The following is a 24953-nucleotide window of genomic DNA, read 5'->3' as shown; positions in this document are numbered from 1 at the left end:
ATATTTTTGTTCTCCATCTATACATATAATACAGGGGAAAAAAGCAGCCCTCTTTGCGTTTATTTCTACTGCCAGTCTGTATATGATAAATGTCAATTTCTCCAAACATCCAACAGAATAAGGCCTCCTTGCCACTAAGAATCATTCATTTAGCTGACTAATTCATGCTCTCCATTTAATGTGGCTTTATTAGCATTAGCCGTCAGCAATTCTGAGTCCATCGACTGATAAAGAATGATGCATTCTCCTTTCATTAATGCTCACTTAAGAAAATAATTCCTTATCTTCAAAGGCTGAACAAGCACACTGTATACTCTTCTTTAAAAAAGGTGTACAATGAGTAAAAATAGACAAAGTCATTTAAACAGATTTGATCACACCCTCCGAATCAGGGGTCCCCAACCTCCCAGGCTGCAGACTGGTACTGGTTGGTGGCCTATTAGGAACTGGGCCACACAGCAGGAGGTGAGTGGTGGGCAAGCTAGCATTACTACCTGAGCTTCGCCTCCCATCAGATCTGCACTGCCATTAGATTTTCATGAAAGTGTGAACCCTATTGTGAACTGTGTATATGAGGGATTTAGGCTGTGCACTCCTTTTGAGAATCTAATGCCTGATGATCTGAGAGAGAACAGTTTCTTCCTGAAATCATCCCCCCATCCCCCATCCATGGAAAAATGGTCTTCTATGAAACCAACCCCTGGTGCCAAAAAGGGTAGGGACCATTGCTCTGAATGATGGAAGAGTACTGGTACAATGGAGGACTGAGGTTCACAATTCATTCATCTATTGTATCTTTTCATTTTAAAAGTTTTCATGCAATATTCTCAATCATGACTAATCACAGGTGTGCCAACTAGAAAGTAAAACTATTGGAATTATTGATACTATTAACTGTTAAAGAAAAAAAAATCAGTGATACTTGCTAAAGCATGGCAAAGAAGATTTTATGCATGACCATAGTGATAGGTATAGGGACCACTGCAATAGGATTTTGCAGAGAAATTGGTCTCAGCACCAAATACAGCATGGGGAGGTAGGAACTGATAGTCAAGGAGCAGCGTACGGGTCAGTGGATAGAAAATTACTAAGAGGAAACATCAGGGGTAAGTGGGATTCTGGTTAAACTGACCTTCAAGAGTTGCTGAAGACAAGCCAGGATGATCCTCCATATTTATATCAACCTGTATAGTATAGTCTACTACACCCCTAACTACTGATCCGCCTCCATTACTGAAAACCTATATGGAAAACTTTACAGGCACAAACCTGTACAGAATGTTACTATATTCAATACTGTAGGCTGTAAGAGGATGAGGAACCTAATTAGATATCAAGAGTGCTCAGATATCAAGAGTGAGATGTTCTTGCTAAATTAACTTGGCAGGTAGATTGAAGTTTGCTCAAAGGATCTTTGTCAAACTCACATATAAGAAAGAGAAGTCATAACAAAACTATCAGTGAGACTAGGCGGTAATAAAATAAGACATCAGATGTGTGGCTTTAAGGTCCTGAAATCCTCAATCTGAGCCTTCTTTGGCATCCTTTCTCCCCATCCTGTCTCTCCTTGTAGAATCTAGCAGTCTTATAGTCTTCTGTTTTTATACTAGATGAGAAGTATCTAACAAAGGCCCGATTGATGAGAGAGGGAATCCAAGGTGAACAAGGCCTGCAATTTTTTCTGAAGGGCCATGGAATTTGCTGCATAATAGTAGCTGGGAAATTAAAAAGCAAGCAGTAATGTCGAAGGATAGAGCCTGAATGTTAGTAAAGAGGTAGAAATCACACATGCGAAGAGAAGAGCAATCCCTACTGCCAAAGGATATACAGTGATATGCCACGTAACTTTTCGGTCAACAGTGGACTGCAAACATGGCACTGGTCCCATATGATTATAATACTGTATTTTTACTATTCCTTTTCTGTTCAGATGGGTTTAGATGCATACTCACCATTGTGTTTCCATTTCCTACGGTATGTAATACAGTAACATGCTCTACAGGTTTGGGCCAAGGATCAATAGGCTGTACGATATAGCCCAGGAGTGTATTAAGCTATACTATATAGGTTGATATAAGATTGGAGCATGATGTTCACACAATGAAATCGCCTTAGGACACATTTCTCAGAACTCCTCGCAATCGTTAAGCGATATATGACCATAGTATCATCATTAAAATCAGATAAGTTGGCCAGGCACGGTGGCTCATGCCTATAATCACAGCACTCTGGGGGGAGGCTGAAGCGGGTGGATCACCTGAAGTCAGGAGTTCGAAACAAGCCTGGCCAACATGGTGAAACCCCGTCTCTACTAAAAGTACGAAAATTAGCTGGGTGTGGTGGTGGGCACCTGTAATCCCAGCTACTCAAGAGGCTGAGGCAGGAGAATTGCTTGAACCTGGGAGCTGGAGGTTGCAGTGAGACGAGATCGCACCACTGCACTCCAGCCTGGGTGACAAGAGCGAGACTCCATCTCAAAAATAAATAAATAAATAGATAAATAAATAAATATAAAATAAAATAAAATCAGAAAAGTCATGTGTATTTTGTAGGAGTATGTGGACTTTGAAAACAAACTGTTTTGTTTGTATGGAATTTTGATGGTTTGTTACTTTTTTTTTGCTATTATTAAGCAGGTATTCTGGTCAGTGTTATGAATATGTTGTATTATATGAAACTTGATCCAAGCCTTGTGGAGTTATAGTATTGGCCCTCTCTCTTTTTAAAAAATTTTTATTTTTTGAGAATGGGTCTCCCTGTGTCACCCAGGTTGGAGTGCAGGGGTGTGAACACGGTTCACTGCAGGCTCAACTTCCTGGTCCCAAGGGATCCTCCTGCCTCAGCCTTCTGTGTGGCTGGGACCACAGGTGCATGCCACCACACCTGGCTAATTTTTTGATTTTTTGTATAGGTAAGGTCTCATTATGTTGCCCAGGCTGATCTCAAATGTTTGGGCTTAAGTGGTCCTCCTGCCTCAGCCTCTCAAAAGTGCTGGGACTACAGGTGTTAGTCACTATGCCTGGCAGCTCTCTTAAAAAAAAAAAATCCAATTCACAGAGAGGAAGTGACTAGTTGGAGGATCACAGTCAGTCAGTGGTGGACATGCAACTTGAGTCTAAGTCCAAGCATTTTATTTTTTCCTCTGGGCATGGAGCTTGCTAGGAGGGATGGTAAAAAGTGCAGTTGAAGAAAACTTCTTTACAGGCTGGAATGCTTGGCCAAATAAAATGTAATCACAGCAAAAACGTTTAGTTAAAATACAAACCACAAAAGCATATCATAAAGGTGGAAGACTTAAAAGCCAACGTGTCAAAAAAAGATAAAAGCCTTTAATTCACCACATGCTCAATGTATGCCAAATGTGCAATATACATCTTAAAAAGTGGCTGCTCTTTAGATTAATGCACTTGGTCTCATGCTTAATTCTAAGCATGATTCCAAGAGACTTTGTCAGGGAATGATGAGGAGGTGGTCAAGACCTGATATGGTACCTGACTTCTGGGCAATGTAGTGATATAGAAAATGACCCAAATATAGAAACTAACTGTGTTGGCATAGCCAAGCAGGAGAGTACAGTTGACCGTACTATAAGGGAAAGGCAAGGTAAGGAATGGTTCAGAAAATAACCAACATATGGGTTTCCAGTCATGGAGGAGGAAAATCCAGCCCATGGCTCGGTCTTAGGAGTCTTAAGAATATGTAACCCTCTCCTTGGGGATGCAATGTTCCTTTTCTACAAGCAACTAAGAGGGGAATGAAGGAAATGTCTCCATTCCAGAGTGATGGACAGAATAAGGCAAGATGGTAGGTTTTCTTATCCCTCAGTGGTAGTTGTGGTAGACTTCTAGTCTTTGAAACTATCTAAGATGCCTGGATGAACACATGTGTATCAAGGTCTATGGACATTTCTATAAACTGTATTATCCCCAGGAGAAAGCATGTGTAACTATTTTAGGGGACCCTGGCATTATCACCTGAACAAGTTGTCACATAAAATTAGACATGATACTGCCAATGAAAATGCAACAAAGAATTTTAAGTAAAACTGTCAAAGAATCATCATTCAAAGAAACAGTGTGAAATATTTATGTGGGAGAATAAAATATATGTTTTTCTGTATCATTTATAAGAAAAGAAAGTAACAAAACTCAGAAAAGAACTTGAAAATCCTTTAGTTATGATCAGTTGTGATTTCAGCTGTGAAAGAGGGATCCTGTTAAGTCATTATTTATTTATTTATTTATTTATTTATTTATTTATTTATTTATTTTTTGAGACAGAGTCTCCCTCTGCCGCCTAGGCGGGAGTGCAGCGGCGTGATCTGAGGTCACTGCAAGCTCCGCCTCCCGGGTTCATGCCATTCTCTTGCCTCAGTTAAGTCTTTTTTTATAAGTGAGAAGAAGCAGAGAAATCATTGAAAAACTATCTTAAATATAATAACTGGAGTGTAGCCAATTTTTAGGTGGAGGCATTAAGGAAAAGATTGGAGAACCACGTAATTATGGTGACAGAGGAAAGAAGATGAAGAAAGAGAATTCTGATTTTAGCCTGCAGTAATAGAAGTGTAACACCTATAAGAAGAAGAACAACTCTCCTAGTTTGCTCACATAGGTGAGATCACATTGGTTGCATTAATTGCAAGGCACTATGCTCATTTCCAATCTCTACAATATCATAAACCATGCCTGGTAGTCTTTTGGGGGCCTATTCGTCATAGCTGTAAAAAAATCACTTTCTAATGGTTAAGCACATATGTTACCTGTTAACATATGTCTCAAAGGTTAGAATTAGACACACCATGGCATCTGAGACTTACTACCACATTTGATTGCATCTTGTGATGCCAATGCTTGTGTATGGCAGGGACTTAATACACTGCTCTCTTATTTCCTCAAGGTATTGGGAGCACAAGATAAGCACACCAACACCAAGGCAAGAGTAACATCATGCTATACTTTTCTCTAGTTTGTTTGTATTTTTTAGAAGGACTACACAGAAAAGGTGATGATGATTAACGGTAGAATGAAATGGTAAATTTTTAGACACCATGACATTTGCTGAAAAAGAATGTCCTTCAAAATGTCCCTGAAATGACCCCAAAGAGGTTCCTAGTTCCTCTTATTATATATAAAGTGATCCTAATAGAAACTGAGGATGTATTATAAATAATGACGCTGAATTTTAATAAAAATCATGTCTTTACTAATCTAAATGTTCATTCCATCAAGCTGAAAAGAATGTTATTCTAAGTGCTATTCTCCTGACATTTGGAAGCCTTGATTTATTCTATTAAAATTCCTCTCTACTCTTTCAATGCCCTAAAATAACAGAGAAACTGTGTTTATTTTTAAGCAAATAAGGAATTTTTTGAAAGCAATCTTTATAGGGAATGTTTTCATGTATTCATACAATAGAGGAAAGTCCCCACCATAATAAAACATCAACATAGTCTACAATTGTACAATTTAGGATATTGGCTGGTGGAATAATGTTCTTTTCTCAATTCAGTCAAAGTAGTTATAGATTAAAAATTATATGTATAATATTTTGCTGGGTTATTCACAATATAGTATCCACCTTCAAGGAGCATAAACTCTACTTGAGGAAACAAGATATTATAATAAAATCAGGTAAATCATCATATAAAGCAGTGTAATAATAAATGTTATACATAATTCATTATTCACAAAAACAACTAACAACAGTTGCAGGGTCAAGAACAAGCACATAAATGGAGACCCACATACAATATGTGTAGGTATTTAAAAGGTATAAGCCCTCATAACAACCCAGAGGGCCAAGTTTGAATTTGGGATTTTCAGAGTCCTTGTAGTTGCATTAGGATGCTGGGCTCGGAGACAGCCTAATAACAGCCCATCTTCTACTACAGTCTTTTATTTCTATGCACTGCTGGCTCTGCACCATACTTCAAGTGACACCTCTTCTGCCAAAATAAAGTTACTACCTTAGTTCACATATTAAAGCTCCTTCCTCACTCTGCACAAACCACTACTCTTTGGTCAATGCACATACTGGTGGTGGGAGCTACATTCTGGAAGGAGGGTCTGGAGAAGAAACCAGCTTTCTGCCTGAATTGAATATAGAAGCAGATCTCAAAAGAGCAGGATTTGTCCATTGTAAACAGAGCAAAAACCATCATCAAAACCATGGAGAAAGCTATTATTGCATTAGATATTGAGGCTGTAGGTGCTTTTCTTTTTAAATTGACTGACAAGAGCAGAGAGTTCATATTAGAAAACAGTGGAAATTAACACAAAAATTCTTCTTTAATGATCCTGCCCATTAGCTATAAAATTTTGTTACAAAGAAAATCCTGGAATTAAAGTAAAAATTTATCCACAATCGAATTCTAGAATATGTTTTCTCCCTCACTGACCATTATTTTCTTGTCCCTTAAGTCTTTTTTCTTTTCCTGAGAAAACAACATGATATTTTACTTGACAATAAAATTTCTCACTTAAATCTAGGAAAAGCTTAGATAGATATGCCAATATACATTTATATTCTATATAACCTTTCACATAAGCTTAACTCACTATTTTTCACTCATGCAATTTTTGACCTTCACATTTTAAGTTATGATATTTTCATAGGTCAAATATATATACCTCATGTACTATTTAGCAAGCCTTCCAAACCTTTACAGTTCATCTCAAATACTGACAAATCATAGAAACCTTTCTAATTTCCATGGAAAAACAAATGGGTCTTTATTCTCATAAAAATGTGTTTGACCAACACAAGAACAGAAAACCAAACACCGCATGTTCTCACCCATAAGTGGGAGTTAAACAATGAGAACACGTGGACAAGGCAGGGCAGGGGGCGGGAGGGGCATCACACGCCGGGGCCTGTCGGGGGGTTGGGGGCTAGGGGAGGGATAGCATTAGGAGTAGTACCTAATGGAGATGACGGGTTGGTGGGTGCAGCAAACCACCATGGGACGTGTATACCTATGTAACAAACCTGCACATTCTGCACATATACCCCAGAACTTAAATTATAATAAAAAAAAGTGCTTGAACCATCCCATATATCTAAATACATCTCATAAGTATTGGATTGCAAATGCCTTAAAGGCAAAGATTATGTCATATGTTCATACGCCAAAGCACTTGACATAATCTCTGATACATTAAGAATAATTATCAATGCAGTTAGTAGTTGTTCAATAAAAACTAAGGATGATGGACATTTGAATTGAATTTAATTTTTTTTTGAGATGCAGTCTTGCTCTGTTGCCCAGGCTGGAGTGCAGTGGTGCAATCTCGGCTCACTGCAAGCTCCGCCTCCTGGGTTCACACCATTCTCTTGCCTCAGCTTCCCAAGTAGCTGGGACTACAGGTGCCCGCCACCACGCCCAGCTAAGTTTTTTGTATTTTTAGTAGAGACAGGGTGTCACCATGTTAGCCAGGATGGTCTCGTTCTCCTGACCTCGTGATCCACCCGCCTCCGCCTCCCAAAGTACTGGGATTAAAGGCGTGAGCCACTGCGCCTGGCCGACATTTTAATTTAATCTTGGTATAATAAATGATGCCATGAACTCTTAAGTAATTAAGTCCTGTGGAATATACAAGCGTCATGGGGTACTTACTTCCTGAATCAAATTTCTTAAAAATGCCAAGAAAATAGTTCATCTATTTATAATCAGTCTTATATTCAGCAACAAATCCTAAAAGATTCTTCATCGCAGGAACTTAATACTGTGTCAGCCTGGCCGTGGAGTTGGTTTGAGGGAGATCCCACTGTAGTTTATGGTGCCTTCTCTAGTTTACGTCCATTCATTACTAGATTCCACCTTATTTAAGGAAAACTACCAACATTTAAGGAATGTTAAGGGTTTCCTTATTTAAGGAAACCCACCATTTTGGGTGGGTTTGTCTATAAATATCATGCCTCAATACTGTCAACACAAATGTCAACACAAATGACTTCCACCTATTATTCATTTTTTTTCTTGTGAATTGTTTGTTTTGCTTCATCAAAGATAATAAAATATTAAGTGGCATAAACAGGTTTGAGGCCAGAAGGTAGCAACTCTGGTGATAATGCTGTTGGAATGATTGTATTCAATTAAGGAGGATCATACTTACAAGTTCAATTTGCTTCTGTTTCTGAATTTTTATGAAAATTGGATACAGGTGTAAAATATCACAATGTAGCATTTTAAGTTTCCAACTATCACTTTCCATGAAGTTTGCCCGAACTGTATAATTTTTTGACAATAAGGACATTACCTCTTGTTGCTTTATATTACTTTCCTCTCTTTTACTTTGGCTGGGATTGAGATCTTTAAAGAATTTTCATTTCCTTTTGTAGGAATCAGTCTAGAATTTTGATTGACTGAGTGTGGTGGGTCACACCTGTAATCCTAACATTTTGGGAGGCCAAGACAGGCAGATGACCTGAAGTCAGGAGTTCAAGACCAGACTGACCAACATGGTGAAACCCCATCCCTACTAAAAAAAAATAAAATAAAATACAAAATTAGCTGGGTGCAGTGGTGCATGCCTGTAATCCCAGCTACCTGGGAGGCCAAGGCAGGAGAATCACGTGAACCCAGGGGGCAGAGGTTGCAGTGAGCTGAGATCACACCATTGTACTCCAGCCTGGGCAACAACAGTGGAACTCCTCCAAAAAAAAAAAAAAAAGAGAGAGAGAGAGAAAATAAACTGACTAGAAATTTAAACTGATAGCCAGCTTCTAACTTTGTCTCCATAATACCAAAATTACATAATGTAAAGATTCAAGACATAGGAATATGAATCTACAAATTACCAAAGTTGTGTGTGTGAAATATGTGAGTTTTTCACATTCTGCTCTTCATCCAGATTTCCAGTATGATGGAGTTAGGATGTATGAGGCATAGAAGAGAGAATAAACATTTCATTTTATCAGTTTTGAGGCATAGTTAATAAGTGATTAATTATATTTCTGGGACCATACAGCCATTTAAAACCAAAAGTAAAAATGGAATCTGGAAATGTTGACTCTCGCTGTGGCCAGTTTGGCATTTTGCATTAAAAATTTATTTCAGTATCTATTTTAAAATAAACTTTTTTATGAGCCTAATGAAGTAACAGTCACAGTTCGAGGCCTATTGCGGAGGTATTTTAGTTTTTCTCTCTTTCACTAACACAAACCATATCACCCCTGACCGTAGAGCTTACAAATGACAGGGATAACACTGAAGATAAGTTAAGGTATAGATGACTCAGGGTTGTTCTGTCCTCATCACTGGATAAATGTCCCCAAACCCACCCACAACCGCCACTGGATCAGTCATTTCAACTTCATATTCAAAGGAAAAAATATATAATATATAACCCTCAATGTTGTTTCTATACTATGTGGCCAAATCTACCATATCACTTGGGTCCCTATCTATGACAGACAGAAAACTCTTAGCAAAAATAAACCTTTTGTTACTGAAAGTACTTTTGACCTCTAGACCCTTTTTGGCCTTTGCATTGAAATTGTGTGTGTGGCACATGAATGAAAATCAGAGAAAACTGCAAGGTCATCAGGCGATGACAGAAAACAAACGCTATCTGGGAGACAGAAGATGCTGAAACACAGGGAGCTCTGCTCTCTTCAGATAAACAGTCCCTCTTGGCTCTTCCCTTCCCCATCACCGTGACTGACAGGCATCGCATGATCTCATAGAGAGGAAGGAGATAAGCAACCAGGGAACAGGGAAAAACAAGGGTTTTTGGAAGAATTTAGTACTCAGCTGTGTGATTTCTGGCTTGCTCAGATATGAATAAAAGAAAGGTAGCAGGACAAAGATTAAAAGTGTGTCTTTTTCATACCAATAACTCTTTATTTAAAAAGAGTTTCTGTAAACACTTTCACTTATCCTCTAAATTGAAATGTAAAAGGTACCCAATGCTCTGGTTTTACCTCAGAGATGTGAAGAGTGAAAAAGATCCTCACTCCCACCCTTACAACAAGAAACAAGCTGAGCAAACCATAAAGTAACAGCTTTTCTTGAACTCATCACTTAACTAAGGTGATAGTGTAACTATCCCCAATTCTTAGGGAAGGTGGGCACTTCCAGGAAGAAGCAGATCTTGAGCACTTGCTTACTGAGGACAGGTGCCTTAGGAAAGGGATGTTTCTGTTTTCTTTCAGATGTTTTCTCCTGCAAATCTCACCAGGAATTGTCAGGGAAAATCTGAAAGAATACTGAGGCAACTCCCCTGTGGTACATGGTGCTGGCTAGGGAAGGGGAACAGCGGCTACTAAAGAAAAACTGCTAGGACCCTTGTCCCTGTCTCCCCTACAGGACAAAAGCCTTTGACTACTTGTAGAAACACACAAAGCTGTAGAAGAGGAAAAGAGAAAAAAACTTTCTGCATTGACCCAGTACTACAGGAGAAGAAGATGAATTCAAGAGATGTTTATCCTGAGACCCAGAAATATAGTCTTTACCTAAGAGTGAAGCTAAATCAGAACATCAGAGAACATCCTTTCCTTCTCCCACTCTTCACTACTAGTCTAACAAGCATAGAGTGAAAAAGCCGTGGAATGCAGCTGGGAGAGATACAAGAGGCAGAGTGCTTTAGGAACACAGCACAAAGGGACAGACCCAAAGCCAAGCCCAAGGTGATGGCAGACATCGAGAAAATCACCTCTAGGAATACAGCACATACCTTTAACATAAGGAATCATTAGATGAGTATAAAATCTGTGGGGCCCTGAGTGTAGCAATAGGGTCAGCAAAGCTCATGGACAACCTAATTCCTGACTATATTAAAATAAGCACACACACTAACTGTGTAGTAATAGGAAGTTGTGCTCATCTGTATCCATTACAAAAAAAATGTATCTAAGTATTTACTATGTTACATAAGTTTTCCTATTTTCAGTAAAAAAAATCATAAACAATACAATGAGGCAGAAAATAAACACACTTGTAAGAGACAAAATAAAAAAAAACCCTCACCAGGTGTTAGAATAATCAGAAAGTAAACTTTAAATAAATGTTATTAAAATATGAAAAGTTCTAATGGAAAATAAAGACAACATTCAAAATCAGGTGGGCAACTGTAGCAGAAAGATGGGCACCATAAGAAAGAACCAAATGAAAGTGCTAAAAATGAAAAGCATATTAACATATTATCTTCAATGACTTTATCAGTAGATTCAACACAGCTGATGGAAGAATCAGTGAACTTGAAGATATATCAATATAATTACCCAAAACAGAGAGGAAGGGGAAATAGTTTTTCAAAAAATCAAAAACAAAGAGAAGAAAGCATCCAAGACTTGTGCGTCCAAGCAATTCCAGATGCTTTAATATACATGAAATTGGAATTCTATAAGAAGAGGTAGAAAACAGAGAAGACGAACTAATAGCCAAGAACTTTCCAAAATTAGTGGCAAACCCCAACCCATAGATGCAAGAAGCTCAGAGGACTAAAAACAGAGTAATATTTTCCCTTTCCTCCTTATATACCTTTTCAGGAAAAGAAAATCCTGAAAGAAGACAGAGGAAAAGGACACTTTACCAACAAAGTAACAATTGAAATAATTATAGCTGACTTTTCTTGAGAAATTATGCAAACAGGAAGACAATAAAGGGACATAGTTAAAATGCTGAAAGGAAAAGAAAGGAAACAAGACAAAACAAAACCCTGTCAACACAGAATTGTCTAACCAGCAAAAATATTCTTCAAAAGTAAGGGAGAAGTAAAGACTTGCTCAGACAAAGAAAATCTCAGGGAATTTGTTGGCAGCAGTGTCACTCTGTAAGAAAGGTTAAAGAAGTTCTTCAGGAAGAAAGAACACAATAGAAAGAAAAGAAACTATATAATAAATAAAGAGGCCTGGAAGTGGTACAAGAAAAGGTAAAATAAAATTTATTTATATAAATTTTTATTTAAATTTTATTTACATAAAATAAAATTTATATGTTATATGAATATTATAATATATAATTGTCTAAGCAAAAATAGTAACTATTAGTGTTTATAGCATATGTAAAAGCAAAATACATGAAAACAACAGCACATGGATATAAAGAATAGCTTGAAATTCACTATTGCAAAGTCCTTATGCTGCATGGGAGACATTATTTGAAGGTAATCTTAAATTAATTAAAAATATTTAAGCCCTAGGGTAAACATTAAAAAATAAAAGTAGGCATAAATAATAAGTCAATACAAGAAATAAAATAGAATATCAAAAATGTTCAATTGGCCCTGGGGGGAAAAGAGAAAATAGTGAAAAAGAAACAACACATGAAATCAAAAAATTCCTAGCAAGGTAGATTTTAAAAAGATATCCAAATGAAAATGGCAATCAGTAGAAAGATGTTTTTAAGGAAATCTCTAAGGGTAACACACAGGAATTCTGAAGTTTTATCTGTTATTTCTTTATTTTATTTTACTTTTTTTGGCGGGGACAGGGTTTCAGTTCTGTTGCCCAGGCAGGAGTACAGTGACGCAATCTCAACTCACTGCAACATTTGCCTCTGGGATTCAAGCGATTCTCCCACCTCAGCCTCCGGAGCAGCTGGGACTACGGGCAGTCACCACCATGCCCGGCTAATTTTTGTATTTTTTGCAGAGGTGGGATTTTGCCATGGTGCCCAGGCAGGAAATTATCTGTTAATTCTTGTATAGAATATACTAATCTCTTTTTTTCCCATTAAATTGTGGCAGTGGATATTGTTTGTACCCTGTCAGGTCCGATAACACGGGAATGCACATTCCTTATATAACTTATGAACACAGTATTTCACTACACCCAAATTATATTACTTTAAATAATATAACATGTCAAAAACTATTCTTACAATAATATAGTATTTGAGACAGCTGTAGCATGATGTGACATCTGAGATCATATGTTAGCTTTGCAATGTACACGTTGTGTGTTATTGAAGATGCTCCTTAACCATTTTTAGCATGTTTTCTCAGAGGTAAAATGGAGATTGTAATATGTGTCTATCGGGGCTGCTTTCAAAATTGAATTAGATTAGTTATCTGAAAAGGTCTCATACAAGTCATGGAATGAACCAACACAGTCCTATTAAGGCTGAGTTTAATTATTTTTAAATTTAATTTAATTGTAAATAATTAAGTTTGTTTCTATAAAAAGAGATAAATTGAGGCAGCTTTTGGGCTACTACACTAAAAATGCTTCTCCCTCTTGGACTTTATTTTTTATTCCTTAACAAGGGGTATAGCTAAAATAAAAGTGTTAGTTTAACTACTGGATTTATTGTGTTTAAATGTACATTGCTTAATTTTCCTCAATCATAAAACATTAGCCTTTGAAGTAAAAAGTTAATATTATCTTTTCCAGTCTCTTTGTTAATAATTAATACCCTCCACCAACCTCTAATAGACAGTCATTCAGCATCTACTTGAAGACATTAGTAGTCAGTAACTTACTATTATATGGAGTTGTTAGTTCTATTTTGAACCATTCTTATTCATTCATTTTCTCAATGAATTTTGCACATACACAGTGTATAAATTATAAACGTGTAGTGGGGAAGAGATGGTATATACTGATTTTAGTCACTGAGTTTGGAGTTAATTCTGAGAAAGAAAAAGGATGCCAGCAGGAAAAGGGAATGGCAGCAAGGGAAGGAATGAGAAGACTGGCTGGAGGAGGGTAGGGGCCCTGAGTCCAGTTAGCACATTCGGCACTTTTCTGCATCTGTGATATTTGGTTTTGATATACTCAAAAATAGCTAATTCCTCACTAGTTAAATACAGTCAGAAGAGACCTGAAATAATATGCATTTAGCTCCAAGTTTGATTTCACCATTGTATAAAACCTGAGCTGTTTGAATAATCCTGTTGTGAGATTAATCCTTAGATTAATGATAGTTTTCAATATAAGGACCTTTGGGCATGGATGTATACATAAGCATTCATTTTAGAAATTAATTTGGTTCAATCAAATATTTATTAAAAGTCTACCATTTGCAAACTAAATGCAGTCAGTCAAATGGTTGGTTAGTCCAGAAACAGCATCTTATGAGACTAATGATTTGATTAAATAAACTGGATCAGCTGGGGAGCTGGTACCATGTGCAGTGAAAACAGTATTCATCTTTCCCAGAGGCACTCACTTCAGGGTTTGTGGTGAACTTGCAATCCTAGAATCTTTTCAGAAATATGAACATTTTGACTGTACATTGATGAGTCTATGAAGCCCATTTGAATTCATCAAGTCCTGTTAATTTTACCTACAAATACGTTGCAACTCTGTTCACATCTCTCCACATCGTACGCTCTAGTTATCCAACATCATCTCCTTCCTGGACAATTGCAGTATTTCCCGCCTGGTATGTTTCGTTTAACTCTTACTTCCTTCTCCTATAATTTCTTCTCATCAATGCATCCAGAAATAATTTTCTTTAAAATTGGATTTGATTCAGGTCCCTCACTCTCTGCTTCAATTATTAAATGATTTCCTCATTATATTAGAATAAAATCCAAACTGAAAAACATGGCCCAATGATCCTGCATGCTTGAGTCCTACATACTTCTTCAGTATCATCTTGTGCCTCTGTCTCCCATGGTCACAATGCTTAAGCCAATTGGCCTTTCCTCAAATTCTCAAACATCCCCATTACATTCTGTATTACTCAGCATTCTTTGGATAAACTGAACCAATAGAAATAATAGATAGATAGATAGATAGATAGATAGATAGATAGATAGATAGATGATAGATAAATTTATTACAAGAATTTGGCTCATAAAATTGTGGAGTCTGACAATTCCCAAGATCTACATTTGGCAAGTTGGAGAACAGGAGGGCCAATGGTGTAGATCTAGAACAAGTCTGAAGGCCTGAGGATCAGGAAAACTGATGGTGTGAGTTTTAATCCAAAGGCTGGCATGCTTCAGACCTGGGAAGAGCCAATGTTTCAACATGAACGTGGAGGCAGGAAAAAATGGATCTTCCAGATTCAAAGCACTTATACAGAAGGAATTTCCCCTTATTCACAGCAAGGTCAACCTTTTGTTCTATTCAGGCTTTAAACCTATTGGGTGAGGCTCACCCACATTAAGAATGGCAATCTGCTTTATTCAGCCTATTGATTTAAATGTTAATCTCATCCAAAAACATCCTCACAGAAACACCCAGAATGCTGTTTTACCAATGGACACCCAATGGTCCAATTGTGTTGATATATGAAATTAACGATCCCACTTTCTCAAGTTGGAATCTTTCCTATGCCTGGAAAGCTCTTTTCTAAATTGTTGGGAGGATGGCCTATGCCCATATTTTTCCTTCAGAATCACTTCCTTAGTGAGAACATTGCTAACTCCCCAGTGCTCCCTGGGTTCTCCCAGTTATCCACTCCCATAGCACTGCCTCCTTTCTGTTATAAAGAGTAAATCATGTTCACCTTAGAATTAGGTGTTTATCTTTGAGTTTATTTATGCAATGTCTACCTTCTTTCCTAGACATTTGAATTCATGAGGAAAGATACTATATATATATATATAGTGTATATATATACTATATCTCACACATAGATATAGTATATACTGTATATACATACACAGATACAAATATAGTGTATATTGTATGTATCTACAGATATACTATATATGTGTGTCACTGAAAACTGTCAATGCTTAGTATAAAGTATGCATTCAGTGAATGTTTGTTGAGTAAATAAATGTGAAGATTAAAGGGCTAGTAAGACCATTATGGAAGAGAGAAGAATGTGCCATTCATTACCTGTTGGCTTTCAGATTCATTCGTTGCCTTTTCCCTGTTTCATTTTCATCATGATGTATGCCACTGCGGACTGCATTTTTCAAACTAAACTATTCCCTGAGTAGATTTTGGCCAATATGAGGCACTGGCCAGAGATAGACAGTTGACAGACAGGGAGCAGCCAGGACAACTCTCTCCATTTGCACCTCCTTCGTGGCTCCAGCTCCTACCAGTCAGGACCTGTGTGGTCCTATAGTCACAAATGAATAGCCCCAGTTCTGGTACTACCACTGCTTAAAGTGTCCCTTCAGACCTGAAGTTAGTAGCAGTTTAGTGCTGTTCCCAATCTGTGGATTGCCTCATTACTATCTGATTTTCATTAGCTCTTCTATTTCTTGTGCAACATGTTTCTCTTATTTAAATTCCTTTGATTTAATAAAGTTTATGTTTTCAAGATAGCACTACATTAAGGTTTATGTTTTTAAGATCGCACTTTGGCTGATACAAGGGGTTTGGGCACTTGGTCTTCAATTGTTAAGTCCTATTTTAAAAAAAAAAGATGAAAGAGCAGCATCTCTGTAGAGACATCAGTGCTGGAGCATTGTTTGATGGTGACTTGTTATTCCATACTTCTAAGGCAGTGTCACCATTTGAGCCAAGTCTTGCGGAATCAAGCTGCTTTAAACTCCTTCAGTCAAGCAGGGTGGGCTGTGATGCCAGTCTTTCCAAATTCTATGGATGATTCAAATGAGCTGTATTAGTTTCCTAGGGCTAAAAACTAGGTGGCTCAAAACAGCGTACTTTGATTGTATCATGACACTGGCAGGTAGAAGTCCAAAACTAAGGTATTTACAGAGACATACTTTTTTAAAAGGTTCTAAAGGAATATCTTTCCTTGTCTCTTTGAGCCTCCGGTAACCTCAGGCATTCTTTGGTTTGTAGCACTGTAATTCCAATTCCTGTCTCCATCTTCTCATGGCCATCTTCCCTTTGTGTGTATGTCTGCATCCAAATTTTCCTCTTCTTACAAGGACACTAATAATATTGTATTAGAGTCTACCTTAAAAGCCTCCTCCTAATTAGATTACATCTGCAAAGACCCTATTTACAAATAATGTCACATTTACAAACATGGGGCATAGGACTTTCAGCATGTTTTTATTGCAGGACACAATTGCACCTATAACAGGAGGGATGTAGAAGTTGCAAGATTTCCTTTTCCTTCTGCTCCTTCTTCTTTATACTCTTATTTTTTCTTCATCTTCCAAAAACTGTTTCCAGTATACAGAGGATCAGGCAGGTTTTCTCTTTACGTTTCTTCTGTAGGTCTTTCTCATCAAAAGCATTCCTTGGAATTCTTCCATGAAAATAATATAATAAGAATGTCTATTTTGAATCAGGAATAATAAATATGAAGACCCCCTGATCTAGAGCAGTCAATATGCCCAGGTCTTCTGTCCAACTTGACCAAGCTGTTTCATGCTGCTCATTCCATGCCTGTTTATTGTCAGTCAACTATGTTAATTGAATCTTTCAAAGGGGCTGAAAAATAGATGCCTCATTGCAGTGTCTGGCAAGGCACAACTCACATTATAAATTTCTTAGTGATTCAGCAGTTTATATTGTAAACTATCAGAGTCAATGCTGAAAAAGACAATATTTTAATGGCTTCCTGGAGAACCTGACCTCAAATCCCTTTCTAACATTTTTCTAACCTAAAGAGAATTCATTTACTGTCTCTAAACATAGCCTCAAGTACATTATTTTAAGATCTATTATTTATTGTGCTGGTTGGAAGTTTTTATCTCTTATTTATGATTAGGTAAGTTTTAATTGGAAAAAGGGTGGAAGTCATCCAAGCTAGGTGGGTACTGTGGTCCCTATTGTAAATTGATCTTGCAAACACCTGCTTGTTGTATGATGTTATGCAAAATAATCCTTGAGCTATTGCTATTTCTTTTTTTTCTCTTTCATTTTTAAACTTTTGAAGCCCTGTGGAACTTTCCAATTAAATCAAAAAATTATAAATAAATCTCTGAATTTTAAAGGTGTAGAATAATATTTATTTAAAGCATAGTTTTCTTGGCTAAATTATAATTAATCATTTCCATGTGTTATAATGAGAATTTTTATTGTTCTTACCTACAGTGTTCTTGATTGAAATGATGCTAACCTAATTTTAATCAATGAAAAACAAGAACTTGAAGTCCTATAAACTGAAGGTAAAAGGACAAATAGAGGAATAGAAAATTCGAAAAGAAAGTCTTAAATATTTTTTGAATGCCTATGGTCTAAAGTTCCTATTTTTAGAACATGTTGAGAGTCATTTTTTTTCTGTTAGTCTATACAACCAATAAGAACAGATTACTTCCAGTTCCTCAATGTGCTTTCAGAATCTGTGAGTAAATGCGTTGTATTAAGAGGTTTCTAGAAGTCCAAGTTAAGTCTTTCTGTCTAACTGGTATTTAACTATTCTTTATTATACATGTGCTGGTGACTTTATGTTGTTATATTATTTTATTCCAAAACAGTGTAACTTCAGAATATCTGAATTTCAGTTTTGAAATAGTCACTCATTTGCATACATATCCCCATCTCAATTACATGTGCTAATAGGAACAGTTGCATGATTGATTCAAAAAAGAGAGATTACTCACATTGTCTTCAGATTGTATTCTCTCACATTTGCTGCAGCAGAAATTTCCTTCCTCATTCTGTCTTGCTTGGCTACTGAGTTAACATGGGTTCATTGTGAGATGGAGAGACTGCCATGGTGGTTCCTTCTAGGTAGCCAACAGCTGGGAATTTATTTCTACAGACAAAACTCAAACTAATAGGTCTACATTAATTACAAGCATGCAATACAAACACACAATATAATACCTCGAATTTGTCCTTTCTCTAGTTAATTTCTGAAATGTTAGAATAATGGTCATTGTGGGAAGCCTCCATTCTGAGTTTTGTTCTTCCCCCCACTAAATTTATCCCCTTTATCCTTGAGATGGATAAAATTCGTCATGAAAAGTCAGGTAAAAATGACAAAGTAGAACAAATAATACATGTGTTCTAGGATACCACGTGCAACAATTAAGATGTTCGGTGGATGTTACATGTGGATGTTCAGGCAAAGACTTTGATCTCTTGTATCTATTTCCTGATCTGTAAAATGGAAATAAAATTCCTCCGTATTAGCTGCTCAGGACAGAGTTAAATCAAATAAATTATTGACTGGCAAATATAATTGACAACATGAACTTGAAAAACAGTTACAGAAGAAGATATTGTATCACTCAGAGAACACCAGCCTGAAATAAAGGCCGTAGGTTCTATTTTCCATGCTGCTGTACATGCAAGTATATGACTAGAGGGTCGGTGCACATACTTCAGTCTGAATTGATTTGACTTTAGGTGTTGAAACTCAAAAAACCATATCTTCCCTTGTTTCTTCCCTTCTATTTCTGAGAGTTAGTGATTTTTCTTATTAAATTCTTTACCTTAAGTCCATTTCAGGAGTTTCCTTCATTTAAATATTGCCCAAATTTCTCCTAATTAAAAAAATGAATGTGATGCAAATTTCAATGAATGATATGTACTTCAAATCAGGCAGAGTACGTGATGATACTATGACTGATATGTATATTTTGATTGTGGTTAGCGGACTTTATAAAATATTAAATCCTTTATTTCTCCTATTTATTAATTAACCTATTCATTTATTTGTTCAATTACTTAATGTGTGACATGTATTTTTAAAATTATAAAAACACTTAAATACATGGTATTGTGTTAAGCATAAGACAGGAAAAGTGATATTGTATTGGGACAGTTTACTTAGAAAGATAGTAAAGTTAAATATGTGGCAACATGACATTAAAATAAGAGATAGCACAAAATGGACTATAACTCATCTATCATTAGTAAAATTGTTGTAACAAGCTTCGTGAATTTAAGTGAGAAGAGGTGGGGTGGGTGTAACTGGAAATAGGATTTGGAAGTCAAACTAGAGATTGGAGATTTTAAAAAACAGATTGAAGAGTTTGGAATTTGCCCTGTCATTACTAGTAAACCATTACTGGCTTGTGAATAGGACATTATTTTCTTCACCTAGAAATAAAATTAAATGTAGATTCTCCCTAAAGATATAAATTTGGTGAAGAAAGGACAGGGAGAAAGCAGTGAAGTAGCCTGAAAGAAGAAGGAGACTGTAGTGAACATAAGGAGAGGGAAAATAAAACCTAGCAAAGCAGAAGATCATTCTCAGTGCATGTAACATAACCAAAACTTTCTACTGATAGAATGATGAATTACTAACTGGATAACATAATTTGAGCAGAAAACAAGTAGAACAAACACTTGAAACCATCTTAATATAAAGGAAATTCATGTTTGAAGTCCCCAGATTTTTATTTCTCATTTTATCACTTTTTAGTCACATCTTTCTCTATTTGCCCTCTTTTAAAAAACTCACTCTGTAAATAAAAATAATAGCTTCTGTTTGTTAAAACATTGCTATAATAGGCTAGGTAATACTGGGGTGACACACAATTCTAAAATCTTTGTGGTATAATTAAATATATATACATGTATGTATTTATAACTGAGTTTGCTGTGGCACTGTGTAAATCTCTGGGATAACTAACCAGATCATGGGTCCACATTCCAGGACATTTTGGTCTTACAGCATGCAGCAAGCATGTCATACATGACAATTATTGCTATGAAAAGAGAGATTCTTTTGCTGGCTGTAAGACACGTCTGCTTTAAAAGACACACTTCACTTGAGCTCACATTGCATTAGTCAAAGGAAGTTATGCAGCACGGCCTACATTCAAGGAGTGGTAAGTACCATCCCATTGTATATCCTGACAGGCGGAGTTCTAGAAACACCAGTAAGGAGCATAAATGTCGGCCAAAAACACGTATTACATGTCAGCCATGGTTCTCAGTAGTTTACATAAAGTATATATATATAAATTATCACCACATTCTATCATGTAGAGATGGATAGAATCTTTGCAGATGAGGAAACTTAGGGGACTTTGATTAACTTATTAACTTTCTACCAGCAGGAAGAGAAGATGAACTATGTCCCCAGATGATGTGGCTTCAGAGTGTCTCTTAACTATTATGTTATGCTTTCCCTAAAACTATTACTTCTGCAAGTAGCATTTGTACTTGAAAAGGGAAGAAAACTTGAAGCTAAAAGAATGAAATACTGGCAGGTAGAAATACATGGTTCTCTATGAGGAAAAAAAATAATGACTTTGAGTTGTTCAGTCCCAATAGAATCCTGTTACATAGTCGGTTTCTGCTCCAATCTTGGTTGTGAAAATTTAGTTCTTATACAGAGAGACTAGATAAGCAGAATTCAACAGTGAAGTTGTAAAAACCATGATGTAGTTGAGTTTTTTTTTTTAAATCTTAATTGTAGTCATCTACTTTATCAGGTTAAATAAGGGGGGGAAGCCAATTATTATATCAGATTGATAGAGAAAAAAGTAACAGAAAAAATAATTCAAATTCCATTATTTTTCTCCCGATACATTGTCCTTTGGCATGACAGGTGATATCATGTTAAACACTGTCAGAGGAAATGACTTAAGCAAGCCTCTGTTTATTTAGAAAAAAGTCCCCCAAATTTATGAAATTATAATAAATGTAAAATAGTATTATGAATAAATCATACTGTGACATTATACTTGGGGGCTTCATCATTCAGGAAAGGCATATGCTGTCCAAGAAATATAGCCTTCAGAGTACATCGCTTTAAGATGGAGTATTTAGTGAGCACATTAGAGAAGCTTATTCTCTTATTTATGATCAGGTTGGTTTTAATTGAAAGCAGGCTGGAAGGCATCCAGGCAAGGCAGCTGTGGCTATAGGATTTCTCAGAACTCGGTAATACTGCTCTTTTTGAGAAATCTGTACAAACTCCTAAGATATAAGGAATATCTAATCAGATGTCACGAAAACCAGAACATCATCCTCTTTTCATATAAAAAGGAATCCAAAGGAAGACTTTAATTAGAGAGGATGTGCCAAGTTCATCTAGATGGAAAGAAGTATAGAGCCTAAAGAAGGAGAGATACTGTGTTCTAATTATCCTCAGTGAAAGAGCTCAGACTCTGGATATTTACGTCTTCCCTGTAACTGTATTTAATCTTACGGTAATAGGATATTAAGAAACTGTCTGACATGGCAGCCACTACCCCCCAAAGAAACCATTAGGACAGTACAAAAAAGTACCCATCAACTCCTACTTGTTTCAGGAAGTGGTTGGCCACAGAAAACCTTCTGCTATAACATTGAACAATCTTTCCTCCTTTGAAATGTTCCCAAATTGCTTCCTTGCCCTTTTACAGACAACCGAGGACAACCAAAGGCAACCAAAGACCAATCAGAAAATCTCCTCCACTTCGAAAAATCCCACTGTAATAGAACACTGGCCCATCTGAGATCATCACAGTATTTCCTCCGTTTGCTTTCTAATACTTTTGCACCTCTGTGAAACAAAATTAATTAAAGACCATTCCATGGCATTAGGTTTATGAACAAATAGCCATTGTTAATTTTGTCTCTGACTCAGTTTTGTCTTTGATGGTTCTGTCCTTGCCGCACTTGGCTCCTGCCATATCTCCTTGTGGCTGGCTGCTGACCTTGGCTCCTGAGCAGGAGCTATACCCACTAGGTCCCTTGGACCTTAGCTGCTCCTCCAACTGCTCAAAACAGTAAGTCTTCTTCACTGGGTCTATTTTTTTTGTCTGAGTACCTCTGCTGTTTTATTCATTTTTTAATTCTTGAGTATTTGCATTTGTTGAAAGTTCCCTTTGGAGTTCATGTGCTTGGTGATTCACCTTTGTTTTCTGTGCATTTAGATACTGTTTCGTCATAAGCGGGTGCGTTGTGAGATCTGAGTCTATCGTTCTAGCCACTTTCCAAGACTTGGAAGTTTGGGGTTTCCTCCAGACTTGTGTCCTTCTGAAGGCAAACTTCGCTGTTGATAACCAATAAAACTGGAAGAGATACCCTTGCAACCTGACTTCATTCTAAGAGCTTGGTCTTAATAAACAACCAACATTCTCTTTGATTTTCCACTTGCCAGGTGGGGCGAGGGTGAGATACCGATTGTCAGATTGAGATATAGATCCTCAGATCTGTGTTGAGAGGTGACTGGCCTTTATGTCAGGGGGTTGGGACACAAGATGCACAAACAACCACGTTACACTGATTGTGACCAGCTGTATGAGATGTTCTTAGTCAAAATCTCCCCAACTCTGCAAAAACATACTCCTGCTCTCTATCCCTACTCTTACCACAACGCTGTCCCTTGTGCCTATTTTTCTAAATGTCACATTTTCACCAATGCCAGAGAACTAGAACACCAATGAAGTAGGTCTTCGATGCAACTCTAGGAAGCATTGTATTTAATAAAAATTATTCCTTTGAGAGATGACGGGGGAAAAAAGGTACAAAATTGACTAGGTCCAATGGGTAAAATTTTTGTTGGTACATGGGTTTCTAAGTGAAATTTCAATTCAAATTAGATCCTGTAAAATATTTTGATGATACTAAACAAGGGACAGCAGTCATGAAAACCACATCCTCCTGTGTACCTGAAACTTCTTGATACACAACATTACTTCTTTTTTCTGTGCCTCTAGGACTTTAGTCCTACCTTGTCTGTCTCCTACCCAGACCCTTGCCTGATAAATTTTCTACCACTCCCATCTGCCTATTCCTTTTATGAATCCAGCCAACATATGAGCCTGGAATGTTCTCCACAACTGAAACTCACTCTTGGGAATTAAGAGCCATTATTAAGAATTTTCCTACTCCTGCGAAAGACAGACAACTATTCAATATAAAACTTAGCATCTCCCTCAGGGATGATTGGAATGAACACAACAGAGACCCCAGAAATAAAACCCCACATCTACAACCATCTAATCTTCAACAAACCTGACAAAAACAAGCAAAGGGGAAAGGATTTCATCCTTAATAAATGATGTTGGGAAAACTGGCTAACCATATGCAGAAAACTGAAACTGGACCCCTTCCTTACATCTTATACAAAAATTAACTCAAGATGGATTAAAGACTTAAATGTGAAACCCAAAGTCATAAAAACCCAGAAGAAAACCTAGGCAACACCATTCAGGACATAGGCATGGGCAAAGACTTCATGACCGAAACACCAAAAGCAATTGCAACAGAAGCCAAAATTGACAAATGGGATCTAATTAAACTAAAGAGTTTCTGCACAGCAAAAGAAACTATCATCAGAGTGAACAGGCAACCTACATAATGGGATAAAATTTTTGCAAGCTACCCATCTGACAAAGGACTAATATCCGGAATCTACAAGGAACTTAAACACTGTACAAGAAAAAAAAAGAAACAACCCACCAAAAAGTGGGTGAAAGATATGAACAGACACTTCTCAAAAGAAGACATTTATGCAGCCAACAAACATGATAAAAAGCTCATCATCACTGATCATTAGAGAAATGCAAATCAGAACCACAATGAAGTACCATCTCATACCAGTTAGTGTAAATAAGTTCAACCATTATGGAAGACAGTGTGGCTATTCCTCAAGGATCTAGAACCAGAAATACCATTTGACCCAGCAATCCCATTACTGGGTATATATCCAAACCATTATAAATTATTCTGCTATAAAGACACTTGCACACATGTGTTTATTGCAGCACCATTTACAATAGCAAAGACTTGGGACCAACTCAAATGCCCATCGATGATAGACTGGATAAAGCAAATGTGGCACATATACACCATAGAATACTATGCAGTCATAAAAAAGAATGAGTTCATGTCCATTGCAGGGACATGGATGAAGCTGGAAGCCATTATTCTCAGCAAAATAACGCAGGAACAGAAAACCAAACACTGCATGATTTCACTAATAAGTGGGAGTAGAAAAATGAGAACACATGGACACTGAGAGGGGAACATAAAATTATACACCGAGGCCTGTTGGGGGGTGGGAGGCAAGGGGAGGAAGAGCATTAGGACAAATAGCTAATGCATGAGGGGCTTAGAACCTATATGATGGGTTGACAGGTGCAGCAAACCACCATGGCCCATGTATGCCTATGTAACAAACCTGCATGTTCTGCACATGTATCCCAGAACTTAAAGTAAAATAAAAATAAATTAATAAATGAAAGAATCTCCATCAGGGCCTATGACTTTACCTTACCAGACTTTTA

This window comes from Pan paniscus, chromosome 17 (genome assembly GCF_029289425.2).
Source record: "Pan paniscus chromosome 17, NHGRI_mPanPan1-v2.0_pri, whole genome shotgun sequence".
Taxonomy (NCBI): domain Eukaryota; kingdom Metazoa; phylum Chordata; class Mammalia; order Primates; family Hominidae; genus Pan; species Pan paniscus.
Note: the sequence above shows the minus strand (reverse complement) of the source record.